The following is a 14907-nucleotide window of genomic DNA, read 5'->3' as shown; positions in this document are numbered from 1 at the left end:
GCCGGGAGTTCTGGCGACGCGCGGGCGAAGGGCAAGGCAAATCTGGATGCTGCCGCGGGGGGTCTCCGAGAGAGGTCGCAGGCGGTGGACCAGAGGGGGCGTGGGATGCGGGGGTGGGGGACTGCTGGTTTCCTCTCTGGCTTCCAGTAGGCGGGCTTCTCCCTTTCTGATCGCCAAGAATCCCCTACTGACCCCGCCAGAAACAAGACTGATTTCTAGCCGCTGACCCTCCCAAGGGAAAACAAACCCCGAAACAATGGAGACCTGAGACCAACGCAGCCAGGAGTCTGGCGGAGTCTGTCTGACCAGCTATCCAGCAGCCAGCTATCCAGCAGGAAATTCGGTTGGTTTCCACGAAACGTGCGCCCGCGTGCAGGCGGAGAAATAGAAAGCAATGGAGCTTGTCCCCAAAGGGGTTGCACGGGTCCCTGACCTTCTTTCGGGCTGATGGTTCTTCTCCGTCCTCCTTGCTCCGAAAGAACCTCTCTCCAGACACCTGTTTTTACTTCCTTCTCACCTCCTGTTCACCCGGGACAACCTCGCGTCATCGCTTTCTCTCTCCCTCACCATATGTCTACGTATGCAAACACGAACAGTCATAAAATTAAATAAATAATAAAAAAAGATATGGTAAAGAATACATTTTCGAACACCGCCTTAAATCTGGTCCCGGAAGTTGCTCCAAACACTCGACAGCACTGGATTTAGGCAGAGGGCGATTTTCTCTGCAGCAGCCTCTTACCTAGTTTACCCAGATTGCCGGAACATGCTCAGGATTCTGTATCGTTTTCACAACGATAGAAAGCACAGCTCATTAAAACAAGCACACACACACAAACAATTGCAAAGGTGGGGGATTAAAGAGGAAGATGGGAGCTGGGGTGGGAAGAGGATCCACCCAAAGCTTTTGGGGAGCATCCAGCCATGACAATGTCCATCTTGAAGAGGGCTCACTACTTCACGTCTGCGTCCAGTCATTTGTAAACCAGGAAAGAATAGAGGTGCTTTCAATTTGAACGTTAAGAAAGAAGTCACCAAGAAGGAAAAAATTATGTTAAATGGCAGAGGGTTGCCCGTTAAACTCCTGGCCTGTGGCACTTCAAGGGACTCTCTTTGCTTTGTGACCCCAGTGAGTGCCCGCAATTTATCAAAACCTCAAAAATGAGGGTAGTGGGGTCCGCATATCATTTTAGAATTATGCCACCAAAATACAATGCAGATGGAAGATGTATCCTTTTCATCGGGGCGACTTTAAATCTTAAAAAAAATGTCTTTGAAAATGTATAGACACAAGATCCAGAAGTTCCAAGAATATTCATCAATTAATTGTTCTGGGATAAAGTTTAAAAATAGAATTCCCCTTTTAAAAAAAAAGAATGTAATGTACATACCAAATTGGAATGATCTTAAAATGGTTGTATTCAAAATGTTGATGCCTTTCTTTGGAAATTTAACAAAATTTCAGAAACGTGTCATTTAGGTAGCCCTTCCAGCTTAATTGCCCTGGCTAGTTCAAGAATTCTTTAAACTGCATAAGATTGTGGAGTCCTTTCTAAACACTTGCAAGAAATGAGGAACAAACTCTTTTACAAGTCAGTGCCTTCTATCGAAGACAAAACCTACACTTGCATGATCATTATTAGAAAGATGTTTCACATTCCAAGATGAAATTGCCTCTTTCCACTCACTGTTTCACGTGCCACCCTCTGGGGCTGTAGGAATGAACCTGGACCTTCCGCAGGACAGCCTTGTTGGTATTTGAAGGGAACAATTTTCCTTTAGTCAAGCCTGTATCCACACTTTTAGCAGTGAAATGAAATGCCGTTGGAGCACATCCTTCGTCATCGTTTGGAAGCAAGCACATTTATTTAAAAGCCATTCTGGGTGATGTTCACAGTAGGCAGTCACGGTGATAACTATAAATCACCCTATACTGTGAACTAATCCTGGTGGTAGACCACATCTGCAGTGTTTAAAGTGTTGTACAAATATTGCGATTGTATGGCTTCAAGTTTAACAGCTAAGAAAGTAAAATACGTGATCCCTCAGGCAGGTGTGCCAAGCTTCCACTGACAGAGAATGGACAGATGGTCAATGAATGGCCAGCCCATATGTAATATATGACTCACAACCACTGTAGTAATCGGACCAGGAAGCCAAACCACAACCTTTTGAGACAAGCAGCCGGCACCTTTAGGACCTGATTACTCACTGCCAGTGTTTCCACTTTCCCCCAATTCCGATCAAGAATCAACCAGAGGAAACCAGATGTCCCTCCGCCAAATTAGAAAACACCCTGCTTCTAGCTAGCTTGTCTCCAGCCGCCCCGTGGGGAAAATATCCAATGAGAGCCTAACCAAGCCTTCCCTTTCATCAGAAAGCTTCCCCACTCTCCGGACTGCCTGTGAGTCTCTGTCAAACACAAGTTATGGGGGCTGACACCCTGTGTATAGAAGAGTAAATATGTGTGTCTAAAAACCCCCTAGAAACCACTGCCATAGAGCCAATTCTAACTCATAATGATCTTATGTAGGGATTCTGAAGGAACCCTTGGTGGCATAGTGGTTATGAGTTGAGCTGCCAATTGCAAGATCAGCCGTTCAAGACCACCAGCCACCCCAAGGGAGAAAGATGGGACTTTCTAATCCCATAAAGAGTTACAGTCTTGGAAACTCACAGGGGGCAGTTCTACCTTGTTCTATAGGGTCGCTATGAATCTGCATCAACTCGATGGCAGGGAGAGAGTGAGAGGGTTTCCAAGTGGTAAGTCTCTAAGGCAGCACATAGCCTGATCTTTCTCCCAGGGATCAGTGGCTGAGTTTGAAACACTGACACTTCAGTGAGCAGTCCAATACCTACTTGACAACACTGGTGACGCAGTATTGGGTTAAGCATTGTTCTGTTAACTGCATGGTCAGTCGTTCAAATCCACCAGCTGCTCCATGAGGGAAAGATGAGGTTAGTTGCTCCTGTAAAGATTCAATGTTTTGGAAACCCTGGGACGTAGCTGAGGTAGTTAGTTTATTGTGCCCACCTGGCCGATAAACAGATGTGGGGTTAATTGAAGGGCAGAGGGATAAATGGCTCTGTGAGCCTCACCTTTCTGGTTCTTGGGTCTCTTGCTTTGTGATGGTTGGACCAGGGTGCAGCTGCCTTAGCCAGTTCCCTGCTCCAGCTGGCAATGCTCACTTCCTGTAAGACATCCCCAAGGAGAAGCCACATGGACCTATCCCGATGCAGCCCTGGGTGCTGGAGCACCCGTGTGGAGACCCCTGCCAGCGCTGAGATGCTTACACATTCACTGACTCGACTTTCCTCCTGCCGTCGGCATCATTGCGTGTGTTTTGTGAGATGGAGGACTTTGTGGATTGGTATTGGACATATGGGTTAATGTTGGACTTGTGGGCTTGGGCAGCACTGGGTTGGGATGTTTCTTGATGTGCACTTACCCTTTATATAAAACTCTCTTTTATACATGTGAGCTTCTGTGGATTTGTTTCTCTAAAATACCCAGACTAATACAGTAGCTCTATTTTGCTCTATAGGGTTACTCTGAGTTCAGACACTCTCGTTGGCTTATAACAATAAACATGTATAATAAATACATAAGTGAAGTATTAAACCAATGCCATAGAGTCACTGCAACTCATAGTGAATCTGTGTAGAACAGAACGAAATGCCCTCCAGCCCTATTCAATCCTCACAGTTGTGGTTAGTATTTTAGCCCCCTGTTGCAGCCACGGACGGTGTCAGTCCACATTTCTCTTCTCCCCAGATCCTCTACTTTACCGAGTGTGTGTCTTTTTCCAGGGACTGATCTGTTCTGAAAACATGTACAAAACATGTGAGATGAAGTCTCATCATCCTTCATTCTGACTGGACTTCTTCCAAGACAGATGTTTGTTCTTCTGGCCGTCCTTGGTACTTACAGTATTCTGCATCATCACCCAGGTTCAAATGCATCAGTTCTTCTGTGGGTACCTTACTCGTTGTCTAACTCTCATGTGCATAGGAAGCTGCTGAAAATGCTGTGACTTGGTAAGAGGTCTCTCAGTCCTCAACGTGGCATCTCTGCTCTTTAACACTTTCAAGAGGTCTTATGCAGAAAATGTGCCGAGTGCAGCCTTTGTTTGATTTCTTGAAGGCTGCTTTCATGAGAGTTTATTGTAGGTCCAAGCAAAAGGAAATTCTTGACAACTTCCATCTTTTCTCTATTTATTATGGTATAGTCTATTGGTCCACTTGTGAGGATTTTGGTTTCTTTTACATTGAGTTGTAATCCATATTGAATTTTAATCCATTTCTTAATCTTCATTAGCAAATGCAGTAAGCCCTGTTTAATTTCAGCAAGCAAGGTTGTGTTATCTGCATATGACTGTTGCTAATGCGTCTTCCTGAAATCCTGCTGCTTGTTCTTCATATAATCCAGCTCCTCAAATTATTTCCTTGGCATACAGATTGAATGAATATGGTAAAAGGGCACAGCCCGGATGCACACATTTCCTGATTTTAAATCATTCCCTCTTCCTTGGTTCTATTCAGATGACAGCCTCGTGGTCTATGTACAAGTTCCATGAACATAATGGAGAATTCCAATATTCCTGTTCTAATTAATATTGGTCATAGTTTGGTATGATCCATGTACTTGAATGTCTTTGCACAGTCAATAAAACATAACTCAACATCTTTCTAATAGTCTCTGCTTTCCGCCAAGATCCATCTGACATCGGCAAAGATACATTCCATATTATGCCCTCTTCTGAATCCAGCATGGGTTTCTGGCAGCTCCTTGTCAATGTACTACTGCAGCCATTTTTTCATTTTCTTCAGCAAAATTTTACTTCATATACTCTTAATGATGTTATTGGATAATTTCCTCATTCGGTTGGGTCACCTTACTTTGGAATAGGGACATATATGAATTTCTTCCAATCAGTTGACCAGGTAGCTGTCTTCCAAATTTCTTGTCATAGACTAATGAATGCTTCCAGTGCTGAGTCAGTTTTCTGAAATATTTCAATCAGTATTCAGTCAATTTTCAAAGCCTTGTATATTACCACGGCCTTCAGGGAGTTACAGGTAGGGAGCTACCAGAAATTTAAGCTGGATTCAGAAAAGGATATGAAAGAGGAATATCATTGCTGGTGTCAGATGGATCTTGGCTGAATGCAGAAAAAATATAAAAAAAGATGTTTGGTTGTGTTTTGACTGTGTGAATAATAACAAACAGTGGATTTCATTTTGAAGAATAGGATTTTCAGAGTACCTAATTGTGCTCATATGGGACCTATAAGGAGCCCTGACGGAATAGTGGGTTACATGTTGGGTTGCTAATCCCAAGATCAGAAGTTTGAGTCCACCAGCTGATCCATAGTAGAAAGATGAGACTTCCTTTTCCCATAAAGATTTACAACCAAAGGGATCAAGCAGTTCTACAAGGTCTTATCTGGCTGCTCTGAGTCCAGATCAACTCAACTACAGGGAGTGAGTTGAGGATGGAACCTGCATGGTTTAAAATCAGGAAAGATGTGTTCTAGGGTTGTATCCTCTCACTATCCTTATTCAATCTGTAGCTCAAGCAGATAATTGGGGAAGCTGGATTACGTGAAGAAGAATTTGGCATCAGGATTGGAGGGTAGCTCTTCCACAACCTTCCATCTGTACAATGATAAATAAACCCTTGTTTGCTGAAAGTGAAGAGGATTTGAAGGATTTACTAATGAAGATTGTGGTGCTGGTGAAAGATATTGAAAGTCTTATTGGATGCCAGAACAAACACATTTGTCTTGGAAAAAGTAAGCCAGAAGGCTCTTTAGAATTTAGAATGGCAAGACTTTGCTTCATATGCTTTGGGCATGTTATCAGGAACAACCATTCCCTGAAGTAGGACATCATGCTTGGTAAACTAGAAGGGCGAGTAAAAGAGAAAGATCATCAAGGAAATCGATTGACCCAGTGACTCCAATAATAAGCTCAAACACAATTGGGAGGATGGTACAGGACCAGGCAGTGTTTCATTTTGTGATACATAGAGGTTATCATCACTCAGAATCTTTTCAGTGGCGCCTAGCAACAAGAACAGCAACATATCTTCAAAATGCCAAACGAGTGCCTTCTTTCTATTATATGTAGATTTTATTTATATGTAATGTATAAGAGGGTTCATTTTAGGCATACAGTCAGTATGAAAGGACACAATATGATATTATTTACATTTGTTAATTTAGAAACCATCATCATTTCTTTTCTGGATTATTGCAATAGCCTCCTAATCTGCCTTACCCTCTAAAACTTCACTGTATTTGTATCACAATGACCAGAGATACTATTTTAAAACTCAAGTCAGGTCATGTCACTCTTCTGTGCTACACTTTCCAGTGGCTCTCCATTTCACTCAAAGTAAAAGTCGCAATCCTTACCATCTTCATAAGGACTAGCAAGACCTAGGAGGTCAAGTCCCTCCTGCTTCTGTGATTTCATCTCTTCTACCTCTCCTTCAGGAAATCATTCCTGGTAACGTGAAAGGACAGCATCCTTGGTGAAGTAGAAGGAAGACCTTGGGGGAGATGGATTGACACAATGATGGCAGTCATGGGCTCAAACATCCCAACAGGTGTGAGGGTGGTGAAGACCTGGCAGTGTTCTGTTCAGTTGTACATATGGTCGTTATGAGTCCGAACTAACTTGTCAGCATCTAATATGATAATTATAAGACTTGCTTCCCTACCTCTTTCAAGTCTTTATTCAAATATCAACTTGTCCACAAGATTTATTTTATAACTCTATTTTAGACTGCTACCTGGTAGTCCTGATCCCCCGAACCTCCTTCTCCCTCAATTCTGCATTACTTATCATTGGATATCTACTTTATAATTAAAATTTTAAAACTGTTGTGCTTGCTTATACGAGCACCTGTGTTACAGAATAGAACTGCTCCATAGCTTTTCCTCGGTGGTGATCTTTTTTTTCCTTTCAATTAAATAATCATTTTATTAGGGGCTCATGCAACTCATCACAATCCGTACATACATCATTTGTGTCCAGCACATTAGTACATATGTTGACTTCATCATTCTCACAGCACCCACTTTCCACTTGAGCCCCTGGTATCAGCTCATTTTTCCCCCTCCCTCTCCGCTCCCCCTTCCCTCTGAACCCTTGATAATTTACAAATTATATTATTTGATCATCTTACCCCATCCAATGTCTACCTCACCCACTTCTCCACTGTCCGTCCCCCAGGGAGGAGGCTATATGTAGACCTTGTCTTATGTCCCCCCTTTCTCCCTCACCTTCCCTCCACCTTCCCGCTATCGACTTTCTCCACTGGTCCTGGGGGATTCATCTGTCCTGGGTTCACTGTATTTCCAGTTCCTATCTGTGCCAGTGTACATCCTCCAGTCCAGACATATATGTAAGGTAGAATTGGGATCATGGTAGTGGGGGGGAGGAAGCATTCAAGAACCAGAGGAAAATTGCATATTTCATCGTTACTACACTGCACTCTGATTGTTCTTCTCCTTCCCGCAGCCCTTCTGCAAGGGGATGTCCAATTTCCCCTGGATGGGCTCTGGGTCCCCACTCTGCACTCCCCCTCATTCACAATGTTATGATTTTTTTTTTTTTTTTGGTCTTTGATGCCTGATAGGTGACCCCTTCGCCGCCTTGTCATCTTACAGGCTGGTGTGCTTCTTCCATGTGGGCTTTGTTGTTTCTCAGTTAGATGGCCCCTTGTTTATCTTCCAGCATGTGGGACCCCAGACTCTGTGTAAGTTGACAGATTGGCACCATCAGCTTTCTTCACCGCATTTGCTTATGTACCCGCTTTGTCTTCAGCATTCGTGTCGGGGTAGGCTGGTGTGCTTCTTCCTTGTGGGTTTTGTTGTTTCTTAGCTAGATGGCCACCTGTTTGTCTTCAAGCCTTTAAGACCCCCAGATGCTATATCTTTTGATAGCTGGGCACCATCTGCTTTCTTCACCACTTTTGCTAATGCACCCCCTTTATCCTCAGCGATCAAGTAGGGACAGGCTGGTGTGCTTCTTCCGTGTGGGTTTTGTTGTCTCTCAGCTAGATGGCTGCTTGTTTATCTTCAGGTCTTTAAGGCTTCAGGTGCTATATCTTTTGGTAGCTGGCTGGGCACCATCAGCTTTCTTCACCACACTTGCTTGTGCACCCCTCGGTGGTGATCTTGATGGACACAGATCTCCCGTCCTTCCTTCCATGGTGCTCTGGGTGGGTTTGAACCCATGACTCTTAGGTTGGTGGGTTTGAACCCACGACACTTAGGTTAGTAGTTGAACCCAAACCATTTACGCCACCAAGAGACTTTCTCTGTCTATAATCTGCTTGTTTATTATATTTTATTTCCTGTTTCCCCTACAAAAATATAAGTTCTATGTGGGCCACATCTCCAGATATTAGAATGATGCCTGACAAATATAGGTATTTCATAATGTTAGCTGCTGAGTAAACTTATTTCAATGGCAAGTTCACTGTATAAGGATGGTTGCTGTTCTTAGGTGCTGTCAAGTGGGTTTGACTCATAGCAATCCTATGCGCTACAGAATGAAACGAGGGACACACTGCACAATTGTTATTTGTGGTTGAGCCCATTGTTGTAGCCACAATGCCAATCCATCTCTTGACAGTCCTCCTCTTTTCTTTGATGTCCTTTTCCAGGTACTGGTCTCTCCCGATAACCTGTCCAAAGCACATGAGACAGATATGCCCCCTCTAAGGTGTGAACTTTAACATTTCCATCTCTTCTTACTTTTCCACTCAACAAGATGTTATTGAAATGAAGGTTTTTAGTGCTACCGGCATTTTTCAGTTTGCTGAAGATCATCTAACAACAGTAGCAGGAGCACATTGACAGCGAGCTGCCAGAGGTTCACGGCGGTTTCAGAAGAGGATGTGGAACAAGGATATCATTGCTGATGTCAGTTGGACCTTGGCTCAAAGCAGAGAATACCAGAAAGATGTTTTATTAGCTGTGCTAAGCCATTCTACTGTGCAGATCATAACGAACTATGGATAACCTTAGAAGCATGGGAATTCTAGAGCACTGCCTGGCGCTCATGTAGAAGCTGTACGTGGATCCAGAGGCAGCTGTGCAAACAGAACCAGGGAGCACTGCATGGTTTAAAATCAGAAAAGGTGTGCAGGGAAGTAGTACCCTCTCACCTTATTTATTCAACCTGTGTGCTGAGCAAATCATCGGAGAAGCTGGATATGAAGAAGGTGACCTCGGGATGGGAGGAAGGCTTATTAACCTCCATTCCACATGCAGATGACACCACACCCTTGCTGGCTGAAATTGAGGACGTGAAGCACTTACTGATGAAGGTCAAGGATTGCAGGCTTCAGATTACAGCTCAATATAAAGAAGCTCACAAGTGGACCTGTAAGTCACATCGTGATACACGGAGAGAAGGCTGAAGTTCTCAAGGACTTTGTCTTGCTTGGGTCCACAGTCTATGCGTAGAAGCAGCCGTCAGGAGATCACGTGTCCTAGTGGGTAACTCTGCTTCAGAAGACCTTTTTAAAGGGCGGGAAAGCAAGGATGCCACTCTGAGGACTCAGGAGTGCCTGACCCAGAGGAGTATTTTCCGTCTCCTCCTGTGCAAGGGAAAGGTGTGTAAAGAAGACGGAAGAAGTCAGTCTTGAACTCCTTGAATAAAGAAGACCGAAGAAGAATAGATGCATTTGAGTTGCAGTGCTGGAGGAGAATATTGAAAGTGCCATGGACCGCTAAAAGGACAAACGGTGAGATGACGTCTCGCCATCCTTGCCTCTCAGGAGTCTTCTGGCCGGACTTCTTCCAAAAAGTGTCTACCATCCGTTTGTTCTTTTGGCAGTCCCATAGTACTTTCAATGTACAGTCAAAACCATCGTTCTTTGCCAGCACCAAGGGAGGCCTACATTCTTCACATTGCTGCTCAGCCAGGCAAGACCCAATTTAAAAGGGCAACTACCCCCCACAGACTAATCTTGCTCTTCTTTATGTTCATCATAGCATGCAATCTGTGCTTCTGTTACTGCAGTACTCCGAGGAATTGGATTTTATCCCTGCAATAAGTACTGAAGTCCTAACCCCTGCACCTGTTTGGAAATAAGTGCAGAGGTTTTCTTGTGTTATGTTAGTCAGGCCATACCTAAGTGGGTTGAGGAGCCCTGGTGACAAAGTGGTTACCCATTGGACTGTGATCTCCAAGGTCAATGGTTTGAAACCACCAGCCACTCTGTGAGAGAAAGAGGGGGCTTTCTACTCCCATATTGAGCTATAGTCTCGGAAACCCACAGGGGCAGTTGGACCCTGGCCTACAGGGTTTCTATGAGGCAGTATCGAGTTGATGGCACTGGCTTTTCAAATTTTTATTTATTTATTTATAATCATTTTATTGAGGTCTTGTACCACTCTTATCACAATCCATTCATACATCCATTGTCAAGCACATTTGTACATTTGTTATCATTACTTTCAAAACATTTTCATTCTACTTGAGCCCTTGGTATCAGCTCATTTTTCCCCTCCCTCTTTTCCCCTCCCTCCCTCATGAACCCTTGATAATTTATAAATTATTATTATTGTTTTCATGTCTTACATTGATCAATGTCTCCCTTCACCCACTTATCTGTTTTTCATCTCCCTGAGAGGGGGTTATATGTAGATCATTGTGATCAGTTCTCCCTTTCTCCCCCACCTTCCCCTTCTCCTCTTGGTATCACTGCTCTCAATATTGGTGCTGAGGGGTTTATCTGTCTTGGGTTCCCTGTCTTTCCAGCTCTTATCTGAACCCATGTACATGCTCTGGTCTAGCCAGATTTATAGGGTAGAATTGGAGTCATGATAGTTGGGTGGGGGGAGAGGAGAAGAAGCATTAAAGAACTAGAGGAAAGTTGTATGTTTTATTGGTGGTATAATGCACCCTGACTGGTTCGTCTCTTCCTTGTGACCCTTCTGTAAGAGGATGTCCAATTGTCTGCAGATGGGCTTTGGATCTCCACTTTGCCCTCACCCTCATTCACATTGAATACAATTTTTTGTTCTAGGTCTTTGATGCTTGATACCTGATCCCATCGACACCTCATGATCACACAGACTGGTGTGCTTCTTCCATGTGGGCTTTGTTGCTTCTGAGCTAGATGGCCACTTGTTTATCTTCAAGTCTTTAAGACCCCAGACACTATCTTTTGGTAGCCGGGCACCATCAGCTTTTTTCACTACATTTGCTTATGCTCCTATTTTGTCTTCAGTGATTATGTCAGGAAGGTGAGCATCACAGAATGCCAGGTTATTAGAACAAAGTGTTCTTACATTGAGGGAGTACTTGAGTCGAGGCCCAATGTCCGTCTGTTACATTAATACTAAACCTCTAAATATATGTACATAGATCTGTTTCCCTATCGTTATATATAAATATATTTACATATGTATGTGCCTGTATTTAGACCTCTATAAATGCCCTTTGCCTCCTTCTTCTTTCCTCTATTTCCTTTTACTTTCCTCTTGTCCCACCATCATGTTTGGCCTTCATTTGGGTATCAGTAATTCCTCTCAGCTACATTGCCCTTGATCAAGCCCTACTAGGCATCCTACACCCTCCTTGCCATCGATGTTGGATCACTTGTTTCCTTGTCCCTGGGGTTGTTAATACCCACTTCCTTTCCCCAGCCTCTCCCTCTCCCATGTCCTCCGGGAACCATCAGTCCTGTTGTTTTTTCCTCCATATTGTTTATCCCGCCTATCTTATCTAGATAGACATGCAGAGACAATAATAAGCACAAAACCAAGACAGAACAAAACAAGGCAACAAAAGAAAACAAAACAACAACAATAAAAGACAAGCCTATAAATAGTTCAAGATCTGTTTGTAGACCTTTAGTAGTGTTTTCTGGTTGAGTCTGATGGGATGCCATGGCCTTGCTCCACAGTCTATTTTTGGTATTTCTGGGGACTTCATTGTTTTGCTCCCCTTGCTGTTCTGTTGCATGGCCTTAGTGTTTCATCCGGGTGTGGTGGGGTCAGACCGGGCCCAATTGCCGCACTATATTTCCAGTGTTGTCCCCCATAGCACTATGGTTCAGGGAGGGACATCGTGTCTCATGGTGGGGCCAGCCCTATGGTCCTCTCTGTACACTGGCTGCTCTGAGCAGGAGTATCATCCTCAGGGTTTGGTGGACCAGGATGACACTGGCTTTTAAAATAGGTTGTACTCCAAATAAGACTTCTTCTTGGTGGTACCTTTTACAAAGAGCAGAATTGACACAGACACACATGCATGCACACATGCACGCGTGCAGGCACCTCTATAAGAAGCAAAGGAGCACCGAGGATGGCCGGTGGTCACCAGAAACCAGACAGCACCCATGTGGACTTTTCACTTCTAGAACTGTGAAAGCAGCCACGTCTGCTCCTTAAAGCCACCCACGGTGGTATTTTTGGTACAGCCGCCCAAGGCAATTAAGTCCGCCTGCCTCACAGTCTATTTAATTGTTAAGTGCCCATCTCCTCCCCAGTCCAATGAGCTAAGTGTTAAGAACCCAAATGTCTAAGGACCAAGCAGTTAGCACAAATGTGTGAGTGGAGACCAGGACACTATAGTGAACTGAAGAATGAAGAACAGTGATCATAATTCAAGATAATATTAAAAGTCCAAGAAACCAAAACAACCATAACAAAACAAACTACCAAAAACCCACCACACCATGGCAGCCAATCGCAATCACACAAGGGCCAGCTTCGGCTCCATCTGCCTTTTGCAAACCCTGCCAATGCCAACACAGTGGGAACAGGTATGCTGTGACTAATCTGTCTTTAACTCCCTCTTCCCTCCTCAGCAAGCCCCAAAGCTTGCATACTAAGCATAAAGGGGTGTCCATCTATTACCAACAAGCCAAACTCATGTGTATGAGAGTGCAACATCTTGGTGTGTGTAAATAAAGCAGACTGAAAGGGAAGCCTTAACTCTAAAGTCTTGACATGAGTGAAGCCTCACCTGAGGAGCAGCTGGTGAACTTGCAATGTTGACCTTGTGGGTAGCTGTCCTAGGTATAACTCATTCTTCCCCCAAGGCTCCTTATATGCCGAATGGAAACATTTGACTCGTTTCATCTGTGCTCTTGAAAATGCACGATGTCACCAACTATTGGTGGGGGAGTGTCTTTCCCTTATAGTCAACAGGATTCAATAGCCTATGCCTGAAGGGTCTCCAAACACAGCAGAATAGATAAGCCTTCTATAGAATGACTACCCAAGAACAAACATGCTTGAGAAACATGCTTATAACAAGGGCCTAGAAATACTTGTCCTGCCATTGTTCTGTGACCATCCTGTAATGAATGCTTGCAATGATGAACCTTCATGAACCATACAATCCCACCTAGGTGCTATCCTAGGACCGCCAGTGATAGAGTGGGTCACGCATTGGGCTGCTAACCATAAGGCAAGCAGTTTGAAACCACCAGCCACTCTAAGGGAGAAAGATGAGGCTTTCTACTACCATAAAGAGGTTGGGTCTTGGAGACCCACCGGGCAGTTCTACTCACTCTCTGCTATCCCCCCTCAACTCCCCTTGGCCCTTAGCCAGTCATAATTTCAGCTTTTGTTCCTGCCTCGACTCTGTAATAACTTTGGCTTCACGTGCTGGCCTCTTGCTTGTCTGATGGAACAGGAATCTTCACTGTGTGCATTTGGATGTCTTGCCCAGTGTGGACCGCCTCGAACTTTCAATAAATCTCCTCGTTTGACTTGTACAGGCTATGAATCTTCACTCTAGGACCCGTGAAATACGTGAAAATTCATAATAGAATCTGCATCCTTACAGAACCACATATAAATAATGCATCGCGGATGAGAATCCAATCTGTTTTCGGTGACATCAGCTCCTGTAAGTTTGGTAGCCCATTTTGGTGTAAGAGTTTTACTGGCAGGTGTGAGAAAGTGAGATGCTACCATCGGAAGGATTGGCAATAGCAGTTGAAAATGATCAGCAGACCCTAAGCATACAAAATATTTTTGTTCTTTTCTTTCAAAAAAAAAAAATTCTGAATAGACAGGTCATGCCACATGTAGCACTCTCTGCCATGGTCCTGGTGAGACACTTTCTGCCATGGTCCTGGTGAAACTTTATTTCCGAAGTAAAAGTAGCTGTCTAGTCGATTTGGCCTCATGGCAGCCCCGTGTGTCCATGCTCCTGGACTGAATTAGAGCCGGGACAGAATCCAGTCTTTTCACGTGTGGCCGTGCTCTAGGAAACACAGTGGCATAATTCTCATCTGCCGTGTGCTGACAGCCCACAAAGAGGGGAGGCAAGAAGGAGGCCGTTCCCAGGGCCCGCTCCCCGACAGAGATGTCACTAAAATAAACTGGAGCTGGCAGAACCGACACTGTCCGAACTCTGGAAACCCGTCAAAAGGTCACGACAACTACATTACGGGGGAATAAAGTGATTTCCAAATGGCCGAGATGCTTCTGTGCCCCACTTGCTCACATCCCCCCTCCTCATCAGCTCGGCCAGCATGCTCATTGCCGGTGCCTGTTTCCAGAGACGGATTCTGGTCTCTGGATTCAGAGGGGCCAAAAAGACTTTATTCACAAGTGACAGAGGATGCTTCCTTGTCCCTCGCCCATAACCGTAACTGCCAGTAGCTGCCTGGGGTTACAAAGAAATGGAGGGATATGGGGAAAAAAAACATTAGGATGAGGAGTTAGGCTCAGGGGAGAGTTCTCTGAGATGTTGATCCAGACTCACGGGGACCCCAGCCGAACAGAATGGCTCTAGAAGATGGCCAAGACTGTGACCTTGCAGAAGCCCATCTCCAGGCTTGTCTTGAAGGAGCTCATCTATTTTCTTCTTCTCTAGCTATGTGCCTCTAAAGACAAATTTCTAGCCAGTAGTTGAGCA

This window comes from Echinops telfairi, unplaced genomic scaffold, assembly GCF_000313985.2.
Source record: "Echinops telfairi isolate 266 unplaced genomic scaffold, ASM31398v2 ScPeMD7_6;HRSCAF=24_0, whole genome shotgun sequence".
Lineage (NCBI taxonomy): Eukaryota > Metazoa > Chordata > Mammalia > Afrosoricida > Tenrecidae > Echinops > Echinops telfairi.
This window is presented reverse-complemented; position numbering follows the sequence as displayed.